Source organism: Miniopterus natalensis, chromosome 22, assembly GCF_054644295.1.
Source record: "Miniopterus natalensis isolate mMinNat1 chromosome 22, mMinNat1.hap1, whole genome shotgun sequence".
Classification (NCBI taxonomy): Eukaryota; Metazoa; Chordata; class Mammalia; order Chiroptera; family Miniopteridae; genus Miniopterus; species Miniopterus natalensis.
This window is the reverse complement of record NC_142102.1, coordinates 5448102-5454913: the sequence shown is the minus strand read 5'-3', so window position 1 is coordinate 5454913 and position 6812 is coordinate 5448102. Positions and strand designations below refer to the sequence as shown.

Sequence of the window (6812 nt, the reverse complement as noted above, 5' to 3'; positions counted from 1 at the left end):
CTCTTTCTAAAAATCAATGAAAAGTATATATTTTTAAAAAGCATAAGTTTATATCTAGGTCTTGATTGACCAGCCATAAATGATACCTTTGTGCAGTGATGAGCTCGTCACCTTTGCTCTCCTGCCCTATCACTGCACCTTAACTCTTGGTTCTGTTCTTGTGCCTGCATTTGAGCAGTATGGTCACGCACCTCTTGCTCCATCTACTGTCACAGTATCTCACAGCCCTCAGCATCTGGTGAGGGTGCAAGAGACCTATTTACCTCCCACTCTCTGTCAGCCGTTCCTGAACTTCCATGACGTTACCGTGAATAACATTTACCTTCTTTAATGAAAACAAAATTAAAATTTCCCAGCTTTTTCTATAGCAGATGCCAAAAGTGTCCTATGATCAAATATTAGAGGTGGTACATGGACATTTAAAAGAGTAGCTTCCTACCTAACGCTAAGTAGCTCAAGAAGTTCAAAGCAAAATAATAACAAATAATTTGAATTAAGACATAAATAAATTGTTTCGTATTAATTTTAATATGCATTGGGAAATATCTGTGTATGTATGTGTATATATTATGAGCCCTTCAATTTGTGGTTTCACAAATCTCATTGCTTAGGATGAAACTAGAATCAATTAAAAAAATTTTTAATTGATTTTTAGAGAGAGAGAAGGGAGAGAGAGGGAAACATCAATTTGTTGTTCCACTCATTCATGTATCCATTGATTGATCCTTGTATGTGTCCTGACCAGGGATTTAACCCACAACTTTGGTATATTGAGATGATGTTCTAACCAACTGAGCTACCCGGCCAAGGCCCCAATTTTTAAATTTTAAAAGTGAGTCAAGGTGATGAAAATGATTAAATGATGTGCAGTCCCAGAGGCAGATATGGTGAACGTCATGAAGGGGATTCAGAGATTAATGGGAAAACTGGTCCTGATTGTCAGAGTTGAAAGCCAGTGAGTGAGCTAGGACTTTGCTGTGACAGCTAAGCTGAGTGGCTGTGGTGGTCTCCTTCCCTATAGGATGGGGGCACAGAGACAGTGTGCCTAGCACTGAGGACACAGAGACTCTCTTTTTTCCAATTCACTGCTGACAGTTTCCACATTCCTACTTGTGCCATGATTTACTTTTGCATGTTGTCTTTCTTGGTGTTCCTGATCACCCTGTTTTCATTATTAACCGAAGAGCATATCTTCACGTTGAATCATCGTCTGTTACATGGAGCCTGCAGACACCCAGGAACCTTTTCCAAAAGGAGCTGTTTGTTGTGCCACAGTGGTAGGGGTCCACAGCTGAACCACAGTTGCAGTCATTGGTCACAGGTCATTCCGCTGACAGATGTTTACCGAGTACCTATTCTGTGCCAGGCACCGTGGTCAGAGAAGGAACTAAAGAGACCCACAGAAACGCCTGCCTTCCGAGAGCCTGCATTCTAGGGGACAGAAAGGTGATAAAATACACAGTACACTGGAGTGAAATAATGGTGAGAACATGCTGGGTGGGGTGTGGGTTCAGATGGGTGGTCAGGAGAGGCCTCACTGTGAGGATGATGTTGAGGTGAAGACAGGGAGGTGAAGGAGAGTCAGCTGATTCATGGAGATAGTGCCTCCCAGGCCAAGGGACAATTACACAAAGGCCCCGAGGCAGAGGAGCAGAATGCAGGCCAGCGTGGCTGGGTGTGGGGGAGGAGATGTGGGAGGTGTGGTCAGAGGGCCTGCAGGTCCCAGTAAGCGGAAAGCCTCCTCCCATATCAGGGGGGGCCCCCTCACTTCCCCACCCCACATACCCTCATTCTACCTTTCACTTCTCACCCGCCTCCGTGCAGGCCGCGCTATCTAATCTCTAGGAAAGGAAAAACCAGCTCTGCGTGCACCCAGCATCCTCCAGGTCCAGATCAGCAGCTTCTGGAAGTCTTTGTTTCTGCCTTCGTGTGGAACAGTGTCCCTACCAGACACCAGTGGAGGGAAAGAGGCAGACAAGCACCAAAAACCAGGGTCCCACTTCAACATAAAGCAGTGCCACCTGGCCATCTGGCTCCATTCCAGGCACCTCCCATTCTTCCTAGTTCCCTCCTCACCCACACCTCCAAGAAGCAGTGATTACTAACCCACCCCAGTGTGACAGAGCTCAGGTGCAGAGGTGGATGCCCTTGCCCAGGTCACTCAGCAAATACACAGAAGAGTTAGGAGTTGAACCATGTCTGTGTAACTCCAGAGCCTGGGGGTTTCCACTTCCTGTGGTTCCTCATTGTCACATACAGACCTCCTCAAGGATCTGCAAAGGGCTAGGAGCCCTCCCCTATAAAATACACACACAAATTACATGCACCCACAAAGACACACATCACACACATAGATATACATAGACACACATAGAAACAATATGGACATGCACGTACATGCGCACACCACACAGCGACACATATACACACAGACGAGTACATACACAGTACACATATGTTACCTGCGACTTCAGGAGTACCCAGTCTCCAGGTAAGAATACCTGTATCATCCATGGACTGTTTCTGGAGAGTGTACCATGGGCTGGGCCCCACCTTGCCACACTCTACTGGTCCCCAGAATACACCCTGTTCCAGCCTGAAACCCATGTCCTCCAAGCAGCTCGGCTTGACTCACTGACCCCTCTTGGAGACATAGTACTCCCCACCAACACCTTCTGTATAGAGTTATACTGGATTATACTGTTATACTGTTAGACAGGTGACAGAGCATGGCACTAAAGCAGACCTCATACAGAGAACCTAGGGAGGTGGCCATCCAGGGGCACCTAGATACATGCACCGTCTGTCTCCCAGCTAAAGGGAAGAGCAAAATTCATGTCCACCCAGATCCTGGAATGTAACCTTATTTGGAAATTGGGTCTTTACAGATATCATTAGTTAAGACGTGACGGAGGGAAGGTGGTCTTGTGAAGATGGCAGCAGAGATTGGAGTGAGCGTTTGCAAAGGAACTTTGGGACTGCTGACAACCAGCAGAAGAGAGTCTTCCCTTTAGCCTTGGGAGGGAGTGGGCCCTGATGGCTCCTTGATGTTGGACTTCTGGCCTACAGCAGGGTGAGAGACTAAGTTTCTGTTGTTTTAAGCCCCCCAGTCTCCAGTACTTTGTTCCCGCTGTCCCAGGGACTGAAGCACAGTTAGTCTTAGAGTGGAGATTTCTGCTGTTCTCCCCGCCCCTCCTCTGTGTCTGGACCCTAGCACACCCACCATTAACACTGCTCTTCCCTTTAGCTGGGAGACAGATGGTGCATGTATCTAGGTGCCCGTGGATGGCCACCTCCCTAGGTACTCTGTATGAGGGAGGTCTGCTTTAGTGCCATGCTCTGTCACCTGTCTAACAGTCCTAACTGTTGGGAATGTCTCCTGGAGGGCAACACCCAGGGGTCTCCCTTGGGCCACCAGCTTTTAGCGTGGGCTTAGGGGAGATGGGCCGAGTGGGTGAAATCCGACCCAGGCCCCTTTCAGTGATGGTGAGGCAGGGCTGCAGATTGAGGCAGTCAGGGTGAGCAGCCACCAGGGTTGGGGTGCAGCTCAGTGCTGAGGAGGATTGGCCAGGCTTCCTGGGAGAGCGGGAGTGGATTTGCATCAGAAAGAACACTGGCTTCATTGAAATTCTCCTCTGCTTGAGTAGAACAAAACCACCAAGAAAAGGAAAGTTTCAATCCTGAGCAACTTCACCACTGAGGAGTGTTGTGAGCTTCTAAAAATAGAGAGAAAATGGCCTCTTTGGGCCACTCCAGTGGCCTCCCCCCCCCCCCCCGCCCCATGCCCGCCTCCACTGCCCACTCAAGGCCAGCCTTGAGCAGTGCAAGATTGAGCTCTCTTCAGCTGATGCCTGAGGCAGACGCCACACAGCTCTGGAGCTGAACGCAGCTTCCCCCCAAGGACCCCAGCATGCCAGACAGCAGAGATGCCCCGCAGGACTGCCGGCTGGATGGGAGCTTGGGGACCACCCAAGAAAACCTGGCGACCAGGTAAGTCAGTGGTCGGTCGGGTCTCTGCTGGGACTGGAGTCAGGGTCTGTACTCTGCTGTGTGAACCTGGGCAAGCTGCTTTGCTCTCTTGGCCTCAGTTTCTCTATCTGGGCGTGAAGGCAAGGTCTGGATGGATTAAGTACTGGACTGGGATGTGTGTTGTGTGGAGCTGCTACTCAGTGTCCACTCCTCTGCGTGGCCAAGGGGGACTCCACTGAATGATGACTCACATGATTCGGAGGCTATGGCTGGATAGAGGAAGAATTTTCTAGTTACTAAGAATGTTCCCTATTTCATCGGGCATGTGGAGTCAATGACAGAGAAGGACAGGGGGAGTCAAAAGGTCTGGCTTCAGCTTGCTGTGTGACCTTGGCAGGCCACTGCCCCTCTGTGGGCTTCAGCCTCCCTGCCTGCCTGACTGTGGATGAAGGTTCCCCACAGTCCTTCTGCTGTATGTCCTAATCTGCTATCCAGAAGAAATAGGCCTAGGCCCTGACCGTCCAAGGTGTGGGGAACCCTGAGAAGGTCCTGGCCCTGGAGTTCCCCAGCCAAGAGCAGGGAGGAGGCAGACCCATGGAACCCCTGAGCCCACGAGGGGCACTTGACACAGGCCTTGGATGGTCAAAGGTATTGGCAGTGGGAGAGGAGATGCAAAGGAGGACAGGAAATTCAGGGACTGGAGATGTCTGGGTGGCAGAGTGCAGAGTGGGGGGAGAACAGGGATGGATGCAGGTTCTGAGCCCTCTGCAGGGACTTGGAGAAGTTGCCAGTGCATGAACCACAGCATGCGTGGCCATTGTTTTGGAGGGGGGGAGCGGGTTAGAGGAAGGAATGAAGGACAGAGCAAAAGGGAGTAAGTATGAATATGCCTCAGACACAGAGGATCCTGCATGGCTGGGCAGAGAACCCAGAGTGGACTCCTATCCGTCCAGAATTAGAGGCTCCTCACTGGCAAGGCCTCCATGAGCATGAAGTCCAGCCCCTCCCTGGATAATGGGCACCTTGAGTTAAGCTGACTGATACTCCCTCACCCACGGGTTCTGGATCTGTTCTGAGAACTGATTGTCCTGCCACCTCCCCTCCTCCCTGGAGACCAAGGCCCTACCCCCACGAGGTGCTCATAGGCACGCCTCTAAAGCTTCGTCCTGGACAATAAGTAACAAGGTCTGCTAGTTCTCAAGGTTCCCTGCCCCAATCAAGGAGGGGCCAAAGTGGGGTCAGGAGCCCAGTGTTTCTGAGGTCTGTGCCTCAGGCCCATGGTGACAAGCAGTGGGTGAGGGCCTGGACACCCTGGAGGAGGCTAGGCACCTGGGCTCACTGAGGCCTGGGCCTGCTTTGCAGACCCCACAAAAGGTAGAGCTCTGCCTGTGCCGGGAAAGGGAAGCAAGTGAGGGCCTGTGGGGGAAAGAAGACTGGAAACCCAGGGCTGCAGGGCCAGTCCTCTGCTCTCTTGCTTAGTGACTTTCTCTGAGCCTCAGTATCACCTCTGTGCAGAAGAAGACAAAAGGCCTGGCCCCTGTTGGCCTAGCAGAAAGGTTGGGCAGCCGGTGTGCAACAGTTGCTTCCAAAAGCTCAAGGGCTGCCCTCCCTGCTGCATCAAGAACTCTCTTCCCAGAAGGCTGGGAGCCCCTCTCCGTGACTCTGGGTAAGACACTCTCTTAAGCCTCAGTCTCCCCATCTATCCAATGGGGAGGATACTGCTTGCTCTGTCAGCTCTCCAGAGTAGCTGTGAGGAAAGAACTCGGAGCCCTTGTTTCTATTGTGCTAAAGTCAGAGACAGTGACAACTGCTGCTCTGCCCCTCCCAGCTGACCCCCCACCTCAGGCTGCCCCTCTCTCTTGGCCCCAGGGCTGGAGCCGAAGGGCATGGGCTGTGTCTGGAAGGAAGAGGCCAGGCTAGGAGAGGCAGAACCAGCTGGGCCAGAACTGCAACAGTCTGTGCCCTTTGAGGCTGTGGCTGTAGACCACACCATCCATCAGGGGTGCCCACTGAGTGTATCCAGTAGAGACACCTGCCTCTCTGAGCCTGAACAAGCTCAGGCTGGAGGAAGGGTTTCAAAGGACCTGGAGAAGGGGGGATGGCTCCTCCTGGGTTTGGAAGGTGTAGATGCCTGGGTGGCAGGGGTGGCAGGCAGGAGCACTGTGTGGACTGAGGGTGTGGTTGTAGAGTAGTAATGTGCCTATAAGACAGGGCAAGTTAGGGCCAGGCTAACTTCTAGTCTGGATAGGCTGGTGTGGCCAAATGAGGGGCAGCTAAGCATGAGGACAGCCGGGCCAGAGAACAAGCAGAGAGGAGCCCCGGACACGGGGAGGCAGCAGAAGCCTAGGGAGAGCCTGGTTTGGGAAGGTGAATCTGGCAGTGGTGTTGGAGTAGGAGCGAGATGGAGGCAGGAGTCCAGGACGTGGGAGCCCGCAGGGTTGAGTCTGGCCCAGGGGAAGGTTGGTGAGCTCGGCACCGACCATAATCCCCTAGCTTCCAGCTGCCTCCCCTGCACTGCCTGCCCAGAGAATGAGAGCTAAGAGGAGCCCTCTCAGAGCCAGGACGCATTTCTCAGAACTTGTGCCTGCCATTAAGCGATGCATGACTGTAGTGATGACAGACACAGGTAACTGCCAACTGGTGTGTTGGTCATCAAGAAGAGGGCAGCGTGAAGCTTGGAGTTGATATAGTTCCAACCTAGATAGCCCTACACACACCTAGTCTGTGTGGTACAGCCGACTGCTCCTGGGCCTAAAACAACACAACATTACATCAAGCACAGGAGAAAATGGTGCAACCAAGAGACAGTCACCATGAGGTGTAATGAGGCTGCTGTAGGGGTT

At 52.1% G+C, this 6812-nt stretch overlaps 1 long non-coding RNA gene across 2 annotated transcripts; it reads left to right on the top strand.

The window, feature by feature from the left end:
* Nucleotides 1–3765, top strand: LOC148090714 (uncharacterized). 2 transcript variants are annotated; one of them, XR_015716366.1, is made up of 3 exons: nt 1–1446; nt 1825–2491; nt 2889–3765. It is a non-coding gene; the product is annotated as an uncharacterized LOC148090714 (long non-coding RNA). The 2 variants fall into 2 exon arrangements; XR_015716365.1 differs by having other exon boundaries at nt 1–1482.
* Nucleotides 3766–6812: the final 3047 nt, after the last annotated feature.